The sequence below is a fragment of the Semicossyphus pulcher genome, unplaced genomic scaffold (assembly GCF_022749685.1).
Source record: "Semicossyphus pulcher isolate SPU_LCO1_2020_fin unplaced genomic scaffold, fSemPul1.0.p SCAF_18, whole genome shotgun sequence".
NCBI classification, from domain to species: Eukaryota; Metazoa; Chordata; class Actinopteri; order Labriformes; family Labridae; genus Semicossyphus; species Semicossyphus pulcher.
Window position 1 is genome coordinate 16,715,981 of NW_027211691.1, and position 16,906 is coordinate 16,732,886.

Consider the following 16,906-nt stretch of genomic DNA (forward strand, 5'->3'; position numbering starts at 1 on the left):
TTATTTTAATCATAATATTCACAGACACGCAGCCAACCTGAGGCAGATGGGAATGCCTTGGAGGTATTTTATTGCAGACAAGAGTATTAGTATTGGCAGTAATTACACCTGATGATTCACTACATCAAAAGTCAAAGGTTGCCCAAAGTTATTATTCAGCCTCCTGAGGGGAACATTTTAGTCCACACTAAATTTAGCAGCAATCCAACTCAATATGCAGAAACACTGACAAGTTCTTAAGACACAAGATTTCAGCATATGAAGGGATTATTTTAGTGCCATGTCAACATAAAAGGAAATATATAATGCTGTCCTTACCCTGCTTTTCTTAGAGAAATGATACCACTGAGGGCCTGTGTCCACTGAGGGCGTTTTTTGCACTGGCAGCACCTATTTTCTAGTTGTGTGCCTGATGCGCCTTCTCGTCGGCTTGCATTTGTCTTGTCTCTTCAGTGGTCAGATAAGCTTGCAAAACCATTTAAAAAGTTGTTTATTAACCTGATCTTTGCCTTAACTCCAAGATTAAACCTACAGGAGACCTCACGCCTGATTGTAACTTCAAACAGAGATGGCTTTTTTTTTTTCATCACTGATTCACAAAGATTCACTTAGATTTCTAGCTCATGCTGGCACGGCTACAACCGTGACAAGACTTCCCTGCAGATTTTCAAATGACTTCTAGCTGACTGTTGACAAATTCTCAAATTGACCATCACGACGTTATGCTGGAAAATATGAACAACTAAATAGTGCTAAAATATATTGACATTTAGACAGACTAAATCATGTCCAACATCTAAAGTATACTCAGGTGGGGGGTATCTTGCACCAGCCCACATGAGCTTAAAAGGCAGTGAGCTTCCATGCACATACATAAGGTGCAATTCACTTGAAATTTGTTGACTTTGTTTTTTAGTTGCTGCGCTTTTAGTTGCAAGTAGTTTAACTTTCGGAAAACCACTGCGCTTGTCAATGTCACTTCTTCTTCATCGACCAATCAAAATCAAGAAGGGGCGGGACTTCTGATATCAATTTTGTCACCAACAATGGCGGAGGAGAAGCTGATCCTTACTATTCTTCGGGGGTACAATTTCCAGGTCGAGAGCTGCTGCTAACGCCAGGACAGATTCCTTTCCATTGTTTCTGTTTTCTTTATAAAACTTCCTTGAATAAAAGCAAACATTAACACTCTTAACGGTCACTACCAAGGGAAGCGGAAGTGCGGCAGACAATTTTTGTAACCTAGCAACAGTAAACGACGGTGAGAAGCGCTCTGAAATGAAGGTCATGAACACTGCGAGCACAAAAAACGCTGTCAGTGGACACAGGCCCTGAATGGCCACTGATATTTACTGTTACTACTATTTGAACTAAGTAAGATCATAATTTATCCTGACAGAGATCAAAAACCAGGCCAAATGAATGAGTGCTGATGCTTCTCGTCTTCTCCCTGTGTCTACTTTTGTTTAGGTGCTTGTTGGTCGTGCTTAATTGTGCTCTGTTTCTTTAATTGTGTTGACTAGGGCTGGGCCGATCGATGATTCCATCGTCCAATCGTCGCAGTCTAACTGCTCAACCCTGTACCATTGTGACATTCCTGATTTAGCCTTTATTGTTGCCACCTCTGGACCCATGCTGCGCTAGCTTGGCTAAAACTCACACTGTGAAGGAAGTCACTGACACATTTTAAACGCCATCAAAAGTCTCACTGACGGCACAGTTTAAAAAAACGTAATGCGAGTGTGCAAACACACACACGTCTTGCATACAGTAATGAGACCACATTACCTTACCCTGTTTAAAAACGCTGTCTTTGACGGCTGACACAGTGCGCTGGTGACTGGCTCCGTTTCATCTCATTCTGCATTCTGTGTTGGATTTCTCCAGCCGGCATGGGGCCTCCGCGGAAGCAGCTCATCAAATCCGAGCTGTGTCGTCTTTCCGATTTTTGAGGGATGTACTAGCAGGGATTCTTTCATAAGTTTGAGAACCTCATTAAGCTCACTTAGAGGCCTTTGTGCATCGATGGAGATATTATTGTTTGGAGCATGTATGCTTTGAAAGTGTCAGATTTATTCCCTCTGTCCGTGTTTTCGTCATGTCTCGTGTTTTGCTTTGTGCTATTTGTCCTCTGCTACAAGGGAAATGCAAAGAACCCTATATGGGCCACAAGCTATTAATTCATGTTCTCCCATGCACGGAGAAAAATATCAGGTCAGCAATGTTTAAATTAGGCTGTTTCTATGTTTCAGTATATAGCCTAGTGTCAGGCTCCCGAGGCTCAATGTAAGAAGGCACTGGTCCAGTGGATTCAAAAGCACCTGCTCAGACACCTGCAAAGATCCCCTGTGAATTCCTGCGAATGTGCTTCCCTCAACACAAGCAGAATCAGCACACTTTGTGCTTCCTTCAGTAAACAAGATCCTCAAGGTGTGGCTCCAGCTGCAACCTGCGTGGCCTGTGTCACCCAGCGTTTCACACTCAAACGCACAGCCTCAGACCCACTCAGCTCTCCTCCCTCTGAAGAATTCTAATCAATCAGGAAGCCCTCCGGCCACCTCCACAAGAGCTCTCTCATTCCCGGCCAGGACAAAAAAAGACTTAAGTCAGTCGGGAATATAGATAGAGGAAATACTGAGGCCTGTGGATACAATGAATTCCTGAAGTCTAATTTTGGAAGATGAAAGCCTGGGAACATTGTGGCAGGATTCAGCCCCTTCACGGAAAAAATGCCCACAGAGAAATTGAAATCAAGTTCTGGGAAATGAAAGATTTGTTTCACTCAATATTCAGCTGAGTGGTCGGATAGAAAAAATGATATATGTTTGATTAGCAAAATGCACAGGGGAGAAAACAAGCTGCTTCCTTCAACATTTCGGGGCAGCGAAATCAGACATTTGAAATGACTTTTACACAAATAATTAAAAGATCAGCAGCGTCACGTTGGTGATCACAGAGTAGAAAATCATTAGAAAAATGTTACATTTATGAATTTATTACACAGAGGAGATACCTCAGTGGATAAATAAGCGGTGTTTAATTTAATTGATATAATCAATGAGAAATGAGAGTGGCATTTCATATGATTTAATTAGTTTACTGCTCTAACTTGCATGTTTCTCTCCAAAGGCGGTCTCATACATGTTAATCTCTTGTGACAGATTCTACATAGAAATGTAGGTACGGCAAGCGTTCTGGTTTCTGTTTGTACTACGCTTGTATTCTGAGTAATATTGACCAATCACGTGTCAGCAGGCTGCGGCGTATGCAGGAAAAAGAAGAACATAACGTGCAGTAATGACAACCCCGCTCCCATCAGCGGCTATCTGACGACGATGTAGCTTATAACTCCCTATAAACAGACATCAGCATGCTAACAGCTAACAATCTGTTCAGGATCTAAAATTCAACTTGAGATAAATTCCCCTGACGCTGTGTCACAAAAGCCGTTTAGCATTCAGATTTCCCGACTTCCTCGAATACATCTGATCGACCCGACCACCGTTCAACAAACGAGCATTTTAAAAGTTGTTTTCTTCTCCTCTTGAGGACAGACCTGACAAAGCTTCATTTTTTACAAGTCTGCATCATGATATTTGTAGGAGGCTAGGACTGTATTGTTAATTTTCTCATACTTTTCTTATTTCCTGTTCCTAGAATGTGTACATTTACATAAAGTTTGAATTTTTGAACATTAGGAGTTAACTGATAATAACTAATCAGTATGTTTTTGTTATACTTGCCTTTAAGTTTAATATTTCATGTTTAGGTGAAGAATAGCCTATTTTGTTCATTTTTTGATAAATATGTACTGTCACTTTAAGAGAGCGCACCCCGGCGCATGTACTTCTTTGACGCTGTGGTACGGTGGCAGTGTGTAGAGGCTAGACTAGCTGTGGAGTCACACGGGTTTTATACCGTGTCCTGTCCTGTTACGTTTTATGTTCAGTGGATTAACATACTTGTGACACCTGTGGAATAAAGTTTTGTGTTTTCTCAACTCTACATCGGAAATCGAGTGGATTTGTAAAACTTCAGCGATTGGACACCTGTAGGCCAAGGCTACCAGCTAGGTTGTGGTTTCTGCGGTAACAATGTTGACATTTCAGCAAAGGTAAGACCTGTTAATTAAAGTAAATCACAAGAAAAACAGGTTCTTTTCTGGGAATGGGAACAAATAGGATCCGAGATTGCATACATGTTAATTATTTTCAGATGTCACTTTTTACATTGACTTTCATGTCATCACTTGTATGGCTGTGACGGTAACCAAATGACCGCAATACCGCAGTTATCATCACTGCTTTTTTATTGTTAAATATAAACCCACTGATGTTGCAAGGTAAAGGGACGCGGTAAACTCACTATCCATACGTCCCAGGGACACACCTCTTCTTTCCCATACATAACAACACATTATGAACAACAAAGTCCAGTAATTAGCAAAAGAAATCTGGCTGTCAGAGCACTGCTGTTTCAGTCCTCTGCGCATCCTCTGCCCGTGTGCAGTCTCGCGGCATGCTAGTTTAGCCGCAACGACAACAACTAGCCCGTCACCACTGGTTTCATTTCAACAAATTAGGATACAAACTTAGTATTGATAATAAACTGCAGGGGGGCGTTAGTGTTTCACCGCGGTTAGAAAAACTCTGTACCCGGATCACTTGGAGAATCTAGCTTAAAGTAAACTGGAGATGTAAATAGTGCAAAGCTTTTGTCCATTTTTTATCCATGCTGCACATCTAAGGCAGAACTTTATGGATAAAATATACTGGTAGGAAAAGCAAGAAGCAAGTCTGATTGACAAGTGCAGAGTAAACCCATGGACACCATTTTCCAGTTTGTTAAATATGCTCAGAACTGCTCGAGTTTCTCTGCCTCTTCAGCTCTATAAGAAATTAAAGAAGCTGCGGTGACGTGCACCCCAACTTACTCTGAGACGGTGATGGGAAGAGACAGGGGAGAGAGAGCTCAGGTGGAATTCAGCCTCAGGCCAGCGGGGAAGCTAATCACTCATGAACTCTATCTGTGGGCACAGGTTGAGCACATTGTGGTGCTAAATTTTAACAGCGTTTAAACCGACTCTTTTAGAATGACGCGTCTCTTTTTGGTTCCTGTTTTAGCACGGGGGGAAGAACATGCTGGATTCTTACGTTTTATAAGCATCCAGAAGAGATTAGAATTAATTATTTCATTAATAGTAAATTATGATATCTAATTTTAAAGTACCTTGGCATCACTTGGTCCCCAGTGAAAGATGAAGTGAATTGAATAAGTGTCACTTGTGTTCTCAGAAGAGGCCTGACAACATTTTTCAGAAGCCCTGCGTCGCTCTGATATCTAATTCTTTGTTTACAGCCTCGGGCAGGATCCTAATTTTGCCTATTAATTCTATAGTGCAAAGCACGGGATAACAAATGTAAATGTGGGGAACGTGCGATATCTCAGCAAGCAGATGTGCCACTGCCTGTTGTTCAATTACATAGAAGACAGCGAGTCGGATTACTGCCACCTTTTAACTTGTCGGATTTAAATGTAGATTTCATTTTCTGCGCACGGACTAAATGGCCCGTGACGTTGCTTATCATGGCCCTAAGTGCGCTGAGGGTTCAGCTGAGCGTGTTAACTGTATTCTTAGTCAAGCTAAGTCACTCAGTCATTGATGCAACATACCAATAACAGCTCACAGTTGTGCATGAACACACAACCGCAAACAGTATTTCCCCTGGGACCGCTCGCCGTCTCCATCTCTGTTTACATAATCAACCGTAATCAATAAGCTGTGTATCTACAGCTGCCTTAAGGGTGATTGTGGGACAACTCGGGTCTTATTCTTGCTCTTGTGGACATCTTCATGCCTGTAATAATAATATTACAGAGTTTACTTCTGGTGAAAGCTTCAAGATTTAATTTTGTATTCAAACTGTGCTTAAAAACACTGACAATAATCTTTTCATGCCTCTTTGAAAACATCTACTTGTGAAAATATTACAGTCTTCTATTCTACGTTAATCACCGCATCCTGGCCTTTGTGAGTGTTCCACACAAGCGCCGGATCTACAACTTCATTACAATGTAAAAATACACGTTCTAACCTCAGCTTATCAAAGCGGCAAACACTTCACATTCATACTAAGTCATAATTCCACTTCTCCAACTATTGAGGCACCGCTGCAGAGTGCGGCGCGAGGGTGCTTAAGTGCACTTTGCACTGTTTCAATGTGCAGTTCTCTATTATGAATGTGATCATTACTGTAAGTGTTTTCTTCTGTTAGTGTGAGTAATGAGTGTCCTCTCTTACATGTAAATGAATGTTAGGTGTTCTGTGTAAAAATATAATTGTTACATGTAAGTTGTGATGTATTAACCATAAGCATGTTTTTGTTTGTCGCACCGGTGTGATAACCAGATTAGTCTCCAGTGTGACTCTATTAGCAGCGGTAGAAACAGACGTATGCTCCTATGACATCATCAAACACCAACACACTTGCTGGTCACAATGACAGTGAGATGACCAGCTGATACCGCTGTGAAGTGGGCGGTGAACTGATCTAAGTGACGCTGCGTTGTAAACAGGAGTCCATATCTGTCAGACTGCTGCAGAGGAAAGTCTCATTCTCTTCCAAGCACTGACAATGATTTTCTCTGTGCGGTTGTGGAACACGCTTGTTTGACAAATTTTAGGCACAAAAAGTAGCTGAAGTACCGTAAAATCTGTAATATAAGGTGCAGCGGAATATAAGACGCAGTCTGTTTATGTGGGTATCGCAAATGGAAAAAGGTTTCTATAGCTATTTATAAATAAAAACGTGTTATTTCAACACCATTTCAATTTATTTTAATTTAAGACGCATTCAAAGGCCGTATGTGAAGGCCGATTGCGTCACAGAAGAGCATCAAAGGCTCCTTCAGATGCGGCCCTCTGTTTCCCGCGCCACGAAGGATCTATCGGGTGCATCCTTCGCGGCCCACTGTATCCCAAGATGCATTGCGCGTCAATTCAAAAAAAATAGTAGACTTTTAAACAGCCGAGAAATAAGCATTTAAATATAAAAGTTTTTGGATTCAACTCAATCGAATAGCTAGAGATAGACGTGTAAGAAAGCAAAAGGGCCCTTGAAACAAATTATCTTTAAAATATTGGTTAACTTAGGCAACGTTAGTTATGCTAGCTAATTAGCCCGCTGTTGCTAGGTGACAGGAGCGGCAGTTCGGCTTTAACGGTCTACGCAGGCTATGAATGGAGCATCCTCCGTGGACCGCCTCCTTTGAAGGCTGCAGCCCATGGATTAGGACACAGCTAACAACATACCTCTCTCTGCATTTTATGCTGGTATATTGGTCGCACTTGTTTATAGGATGCAGCCCACTTTTTAAGATTAAAAAAAAAGGATTAAAAGCGCATCCTATACACCGAATGTTACGGTAAATCTCAACAATACAACACATCCCTGCAGTGTAAACAGGAAGTGAAAAGTTGGAGCTCTTCCTTGTGAATGTGTAACTTCAATATGATGCAGACTGAACAGTTGATTCTCAGTGTGATCAGTAAAAGAAGTAATCATCTCATCCACAGGGAGTTATTAGACATTAATAATATCTCTTTAGGTAGCTTTACAATAGAAAGGCCGCCTCAGTGGCTGCATGATTTGGAGGCATAGATTCAAGTAGATAAAAATGAAAGAGAAGAGGGGGAAAACAGTTTAGGGTGTCGGCAGCCAGTTGTGGTGTAATTAAGTCGGCTTGGCATCTCGTTCTCGGCAGTAGAAGAAGAAGTGGCACTGAGTGCCAGGCCTCCACTGGGCCCGCTGAGCGGATGCTAATAGAAATGCCAGCGGGCTCTCTGATATAGTTGTTGAATATCACAGTTTTGCACAGTCACGTCCCGGTTTTGAAAACTTACAAAGAAAGTTTCTTTTAACTTATTTTGTGCATTAATCATACCAAGAGGAAAAGATGCATTTTTTTCTATTAATGACACATAATGGCACGATTGAAATGTATAGATTATAATGATAACAGTGAAATATGATAAAAGTCTTAAAGGATATTTATCATTCAGCGAATCAGGACTCGTGTTTCTCTCATTGATATTCATCTCCAGCCAAAGGGTTTCAGAGGAGTTTAACCGGTTCGGCTGCGTTAAAGATTGATGCATCTTAAACTTAACCATTAATCTTTCACAAAACTATACCCCAACCAAACGGCTCTGCGGAATTTTCTTTGCTTAATTTCAATTCATAAATTACCATGAGCATTAATTTGCTGACACCGCAGAATAATACATCCGCTTGGGTTATTAATTGAAAGACGTCAGACTGTGATTAGTGCGCTTTAAGACGTATTGAAGTAATTGCCGTAATAAAACTATGAAATGCCATTTCGCAACAGTGACCTAAATAAAAAGCTTGCACTGCTAAACAATGTGCACGCTCCGCTGTAGCCAGCAGTGATCAATTATTTTCAAAGAGGGAGCGGTGCGTGTGAAACATCAATATCAAGGAGTCAGAGGGAGAAATTGGTTATAGTCATTTCAGCATCCGGAGCAACGGCCTGCAAATCAAAGCCTGTTTACAATCATGAGCACCGCACTGAAGTTTATCCATGTAGCAACGGCTGCTGAAGTGCTGCAGTCAGTATCGCACGTCAATAAATTCACAACGCCGCATCATTTGTCATCCGTAACCGGCGCGTGCGCTCAGCACGACCATGAAGGCACTCTTCATATAAATGGCTCTTCGCTATTATTCACCACAAGGAAACACAATTAGTTTAAGTAGTGAGCGTGCACCAGAGATTCATGCAGGCCTATTTGTTACAGGAGGTTTTAATGGCGCGTAAAATATTGTACATTATCACAGAACACTAATCAAATATGTATAGCCTGCACTTAAACCAGTGTAAAAGTAAATGGGACCCTGACTGCAGGCTTTAGTAGGCTGCAGCATCTCCTCCTGCTGCTCTGCAGATCAACCTACCTGCAATCATCTTTTAGTATTAGTGAGTCCAGACACCGGAGTGACACGTGGTGGTGGTTGTGTCCACAATGGATGTCAGCAGAGATAAGAAATCACTTTAATTTCCCCGCTGTCCACTCTTCCAGCTGCTTCCCCCTGTCGTCTCTGCTGTCGTTTGCCTTCGATCACAATGTCAATACCTGCACTCGGCCCGTTTCCCCGGGTGTCTTCCTGCCATTTACGCGACGACATTCATTCAGAAAGTTATTAATGCCTGATCATAAGGGACTCGCGCTTGTGATTTTTCATGCACATTTGCTGAATATCCCTTACACTGCCTCCAAATTCTAATTTTATTGGCTTATTGTCAATGAGCTGCGGCGCCCGGACCAGGACACAATGCAAATTAAAATTCTCAGTCTCTGCTCCGGGTGAAAAAACGGAACAGACACGAGGATATTCAACACGGTGATTGGAATGACAGATGCTCGAGGGGAGCCACCCACCATGTAATTACTTGCACATTGTTATTCCCCGATTATTCTCCTAAAATATATGTTTAACGCATATTAAACACTGATACACGTGCGGCAACAATGACATAGTGAAGGAGCTGTCTGCATAACACTCAACCCTCTTAGAAACATGCAAATACTCGCACATTAATGCCGAGCAGCTAGACACATCACGTGTGTTCAAACTGAAACATGTGGGTACCTGGGTTACACAGGTTATGCAAGCTAATTCATGTTGCTTAACTATATACTGCTTTTCCACCAACGCGAACCTGGTTCCAGTTCAGGCCTGGTGCTCATGCTGGTTCAACTTGCGAACCAACTCGGAACCAGTTGGAGCTGGAGCGAGTGGAATAGCCACGTCATGACGTCACTCTATACGTGACTGCTTTTCCCAGCAGCAACTTTCCCTCACAATAACAACAATAGTGGACTACATGGCATGTTTGCCGTTGTTACTCCTCTTTTATTAGACAACTTGTCCAACACATTAGTGGTACTCGTCCTGCTTTCCATGGACGGTGACTTCTAAGGAGAAGAAATGTAACGATCCACCCATTTTTATTCTTAATAAGACTGAAAGTAAGATGTTGTTAGCCTCTCTGCTAGCCCGCTACCTCAATTTAGCTCGGTATTTAGCATCGATTAAACTGGTGTCTATTAAACAAATCAGTGATATTTTTACTATGTTTTCCAGGGTAGTGTACACGTCACCAGAGTTCTTAAACACTTCTTCTGGATGCCCTCAGTGACAGGGAGTCGCTGGGGGAAAACAAAGTGACCATCTCCGGCTGTGATGTTGGACATTACCTGATAGGTGACCCCCCCCCGGCATGCCCAATGCAAGATCGGCTCATGAAACCTTTTTCAGATACTGGCAGACTGAAACCTGCTGTGTGCTTCACAACATATGTGAGGAACTTTACATAAGAAGGGACGAGTGACATTTTTCTTCTTTCAAACCTACACAGTCTGACAAACCTGTTCTCTTTGTGTTACAGCGATCAATATTGTCATTGTTTGTTTCTCTATCGATTAAAAAAGCAGTGATTCACAGAAAGGTCTCTTGTGTCATTTTCATTTTTAAAAAATGATACATGTGTACAAACTTTATGGATTTTAACTGCCTTTATATCCATAACCTTCCTTGTTTTGTGTAGCTGAATGTAGAAACACGGACACTCTCGTTTGGTTTCTCTTTGGTCATGGCAACCCCGCCCCTCGTCCCTGATGTAAGCGGTTCACGGTTCTAGACCAGCAAGAGTTGGGGACGCTCTGGAAGCTGTTTTCCTGGCCGGGAGCCGGTTCAGTTTCAGTCGAAACACAAAACACTGGTTCGCAATTGGGCACCGGCCCAGAACCGGCCCTGAAACTGCCATGGTGGAAAAGGAAAATAATAAAGCCAAAACAGAAGTGCAAAAAGCTGCTGTTCCTCGGGTGGCCACTAGTGTGTTGTTGTTGCTTTTTGGGCATTATTTCGGACCAATGCTGCTCTCTGTGGGATTAATGGAACTTCCTGGTCATCCAAGAAGTCTGTGCTCAAGCTTTTCGGTAAAGTTACATTTCTTGTGTTTTTTTATCAAGTAGCAGGGTTGGTTAACCTGGCTTGTGTTTATCATACATGTATTTATTCATCGGTCAGTGCATAAGAGTCAGGATAGCTGGCTTTTCCCTGGAGAGATTACAGCCGACCACAGACCATAGTGGTGGGAAACCAGGGCGAGCTAACGGGTAGCTGTGGTCTGATAAATAAACAACTGCGGTTGGTCACCACCACAAAAATGGTAAATGGTAAATAGACTGTACTGCACTGACGACCACTCAAAGCGCTTTTACACTGCATGTCACATTCACCCAATAACACTTACATTCACACACTGATGGCGAAGGCCAAATTGCCAATCTCCAATCAGGATCTGGAGGCATTCATACACCAAAGGCCATGCCTTCTGGAGCAATGTGGGGTTCAGTGTCTTGAACAAGAACACTTCACTTCAACATGTGACGGTAGCAGCCAGGGCTTGAACCGCCAACCTTCCAACAGAGAGGCGATCGGCTCTACCACTGAGCCACAGCCGCCTGATAGAAAGAAGTTAAACTAGCTCATGCACCAGCTCATGTGTTGACTGAACTTTTTCCTGTGCAGAAAAATAACCCCTGAATATCTTTCGACAAGGAAAATGAGTACATAGTGTATTAGTTTTTTAATTATTTTGTCACTGTTATTACTTATGAGGTCATAGTTTTTAATCTTTTTATTGCCACCTACTTTTTGTCTTCTTTATTACTTGAGTACATTATTTAATTTGCCTGTTTTGTGAGCTGCTGTAACGAGTACGTTTCCCATTTGGTGGATTAATAAAGCTCATCTTATGTATAGCAGCAGCACAATGTCGTCCAAATATGGTCACTTCTGGCTCCAGAAAACCAACATGGCGACGGCCACATCCCCAACTCGAGGCTTCAATGGGTGACATCACAGTGGCGCCATCCATTATTTATACGGCCTTTGGAAAAAACACATAATAGAAGCATATGGCCATCTAATATCTGCATTATAGGAACATATTCAAAATATATAGTGTCTATGCTTCGTAATGGGGTTATTAGGATGCAGAGTAAACAGGATGTTTTAGACATTCCGGTGCTTTCTGGAGTTGCGGCCGCTCTGATTCTCATTGCTGTCGGTAATCATCATGCCTGCCGGAGATAAAACACATTACAGTGCCTGTGATAGAGAAAGAAAGCTTCAAAAATACAGCTTCCATCACCCTAATGTAACTCTGAGACAGACACACATAAATACTTATTACAGTGTTTGCAGGAGATTCAATGGGAAAATAAACAGGAGGGAAAAACAAGAGCCTCTCAAAGCCATGAAGTGTTTTTACACTTTGGTAAAATAATGGCCGTTTTGCTGGATATGATGGTAATTTTCAGATTTAATTATTCATGCGGACCGTGTTTGGCCTTTCTCTGAGCTAAAAGGTAGGTTTAGCCAATCGTTAGTAACTGCTTTTTTTTGCCTTAAATAATGACCATCCATCCAGCGTTTTGTTAATCCATCATACAGCAGGGAGAAGGATTGCATGCGCAGGGGTAACTGCGTTTATTTCTCCTCTTGACACTCTCCCTTTAAAGCCATTTCCTTGAATCTCTTAATCAAAGCCCGGGCGCGGGAGAGGATATTTAGGATGGATGTTTTTGCTCTTAAACTAAATGAATCGCGCCTTTTGTCATTAGCGAGCCCTCCTTTGTCCCCCTCCCCCTATCGACGGCGTTGATGGAGAACCGTGTAGGAACGCGAGAGAAATGTCCGCTGTCATGTAGAGCCATTCGACTGGGAAGGACGCTATCGTGGCCCTTTGCTGAATGACACATCCCAGTGTCTCGCAGACAATGTCAGCTAATGATGAACAATCCTGTAGCTGTCAAAGTAGCGCTCGCGTCTCGTGCTCGCTTCTTCCGATTGTATTCTGCTTGAGTGTTATTGTTGGCGATGAAAATAGCTTGGCATAATGGCAGCTAATGGGGCTTTAATGGAGAGTGTCATAGAATAATCAATCTGAGGAGGAGAGCTTATGAACAGAAAACCAATCCCTAATGAATTTCTGCAACAAGAAGACAAAATATTGTTCCTACAGTAACTGGGGAGATTCATTGGCCGTTTAAGTCAATAATAGAAGGCCATGGGGCGTTGAATTTAATCTGTAAAAAGCAGACGCCTTTGTAATGAAAATAAAGACGGAATAAATTGGAGTCATGTTTGTTTTTCTCTGCAGCAGCCTCGAATCTGGTTTAAGTGTGAAGCTAATAGAATCAAAGCAGGCGGTCGACATTACAGTGCGCGTCCTTGCTCTGTTGCTCCCTTAGTCACAGAACATTCATGTTCAGAAAAGGACACAAAAAAAAAATGGCGACAGGATTTTCAGAGAGAATTTTTCACCTCCTACTCCCAAACTCTCTGTGTTTCCGCGATAGGTCTGAGTCACTCGCGCTGACCTAGATGTCACCCTTCCTTGCGCCATCGCCAGACATTCAGCTGGACCATCCTAGCAGGAGGACAGACGAGGGGGCGGCGGGGGATGCATGTGGGAAGGGTGGGGAATTGAATTTAGCTCCAAAGCCGCGCTTGATGTGGAAAGACACTCTATTTATTTCCAAAAAAAAAAAAAAACATTTCCGACTTCGCTGACAAACTCAAAGTGACACTGCTGCCACACCACGGCGAACTCCAAATGCCGTCTCCGCTTCTCGTTGTGTCCAGAATCCTGTGAGTCACCCAGGAAGTGTTCCACGTAGCAGCTCGGCGCCAACAGCTTGCAGACATCAAAGTTTCTTCTGGTGGAGCATTATTTTTTTTATCACAAACTCTATTTCCTTTACACTCATCTTCTCCCCCCCCCACCCTAGATATTAAATTACTTCATCGTATTCCGCAGCACCAGAAATAACTCTCGGACGCTCTATTGGCAGATAATAAGCAGACCTCCTCCGTGGTCGATTGATTCTGCGCTCCCTCAAGGACCCTGCTGTAAGCAGCCATGATGAAGACAGCGAAATTATTAAGAGCAGCTCAGATGAGCCTCTAGAAGATTTTCTATTTGTTGCAGATTTGACTCCCTCGAGCACAGCGATCAATAGTGCCTTGTTGCAGAAGCTGAGAGAAAGCCTGTCTGGCTGGATTTGCACTCAGGCTGTGCCACCGCTCTGATATCAACTGCAGGCTTTGGAGATTTCTGCCTTCTTCAGAAGGACACAATAAACAGTGTTTTTGGACAATCTTGAGGGAGGATTCATTCGCTTCCTTCGTCTCTTGTAAAGATAATGCTTCACATGCACAAAAGCAAAGGACGTTACATTGTGCATGAGAGACGCTGCGGACAGGATATGCAATTTTATAGAGGGCCCTTCAGGATTTGTATTCATCCGTGCTTTTGTTGAAGAAGATGTATTACCCTGGTGTGTGGAGGGATGGAGGAGATGTTTTCGAATCAGCTCATTTCACATTTTCATGACGTGAATGACTAAAATAGGAAGCTATAGTTTAACAGTAAATTCTGGACATTTTCAGTTACATCTTATTTACCTGCCTTGTAATCTTAATTACTCTGTTTTCATGCCTAATCAGTGTGGAAACATTAGATTTAACCCCACCAAACAGTATTAAGTCACTGGGTCAGAGGTCATCTGGATTGTGTTTCGCTGATGAGGGCCCGAACATGTGCGCCGACAGCTAACAAAACACTGAAACCTGATTCATGAGCGGCTTTTAGACGACTAATGAGAGAGAGAGGTTTTAATAAAAGGACATAATGTGGTTTTAATAGCTAACAGTTATTTTTGAAATATACTTGAGCGTAATTGGATCCTTTTTTATGTTTTATAATGACTTGTAATTAGGCGGAGGAATGATTTGTGAGAATGACCTTTAAGATTTGTGGTTAAAAGCGAGGGATAAATAACCCTTGATATTTCGTTCATTAATGCACATTGTTGAGTTTCTTCCATCAGCTGTGGATGGTGATCAAACTCTAAAAATTCCTCCGCATATCATTTGCTAAATATGTCACAGGATGTATTTTTTAATCAATACCCTCTTGTCTAACCCTCTCCTGCCTGCCCTCTCGCTTTCCACACTATGGATCCCTCTCACCGTTATACCGTATGTATTACATTCCGCATCGAGTTCTTCTTCCACAAGCCACACCCTCCATCACCGTCGAGCACTTCTGCAGAGCACAGATCAATTACCAGCCGGCCTGCCAAGCGATCAAGTCTATAATAACACAGTCTCTCCATCTTGTTTTGCTGCAGTAAATTACCTGGGCTGCAGGACGAGCCTCATCTTTCCCCCCACTGAACCTTTGAGGGATCTTTATTAATGCCCAGGCTTTACATCAAATACAGTCAGGTGGCCGGGTAATGAGATCACAGCCAAGCCCGGCCTGATTTAAATGCTAAATACAGGTCAGAGCCAACCAGTGACCTAAACACACTCGACCGGCTGGGTGTAATGATAATCCAGAACCTGATGTCGGAGACTAAAGCAGAGGGAAATGGAGAGGATGGGTGTGCGGGGTTTTTTTTGGATGCATGAATGGATGAGAGAGCAGAGAGAAAGAGATAGAGGAATTAAAAATCTCTAAATAAATATCCATGTTTTGCAGAGGTGTCTGAGTGGAAAATGTGGCAGTTGCTGTAAAACGATTGGCTGCCCCCAAACTTCCTTTACAGATCTTCAGTCTGGCAGACGCGAGCCAGACAGACTCTTCCTCCTCCCAAATACACCAATTACTCAGGCCCTTGGCTAAATGTGCGCTGTCTGAAAGTTAAAAAAGAAAAAAATAAGTAACAGATGAATAAGAAAACAACAAACTTGTGGTAATTAAACATCAAGGCTGTGAAGGGAGGAAGTGCTAATCCGCCCAACTCAGCTGATTCCACCATTCCAAAAGCATTTACACTTTCATTAAAGTGTGCAGCCGAGCAGAACAAAATCATTTAGAAGGCCCCTGCATAAACACCCCGAGTGAACCTGTGGCTGTGTGCGCGCCGCACAGTTCAGAAGACAATAATTAGGACGAGCTGAGGCCACGACGAGATATGCACAGAGAAACTTCAAAAGATTTGCATGCTTAGATAAAAAATATACAAACGACTGTTAGCGAAGCTCGATTTCAATGAGACGTCTGGCAGTGAAAGAGATACAATCATTCTACTTCATTCTGTCACAATGCACCAAATGAAAGTACGATGAGTAAGATTACTAAAGGGATTATTATTTCAGCACAAAACAAACACAACTGTTCAGGCTGACAGGTTTTTGAGAAGGGTTAACTTTGAGTTTCGCTCTGATTAAATGTGCCTTGTAAAGTGAATCACAGAATGGAGTGCTAATTTCAAACCGCAGCAGCAAACCTAATTATTTATCTATTAATTTAATGAGTGCACCTGTTAGGATTTTCATAACAGCCTGGAGCCAAACATATGTAATAATCAGGTTTACTTGTCACTTCCCACACAAGTGTAAAGCCCTTCATTTATCCTTTTAAATCCACAACAATATCAATATTTTTGGTTTCAGAGTTCAGGCTCGACCTTGTAACCAGCAGTTGACGAAACTAACTCCAACAAATTAAATCAGCAGATGGGCTTTACCTGTTATAATGGAATTGGAATAATGGATACTTAAAGTGACAAGACATTCTTCTCAAAGAAGGCCCGTGTGATTTGTGCTTATTTATGGACCATGAGGTCAGGTTATTTGGTCATAGCTTGGGAAGCAGAAAAATCTTGGGGCTTGTGTTTATTTGATCTGACAAAAGCGCCTGGTCCGTTCAGACAGATTTCCGTCCGACCGGATTCAGGTCAGGCCAATCACAACCCTTTATCTAATATTCGGCAGCTTTAAGGGGCCATTGAGTCGTTTTT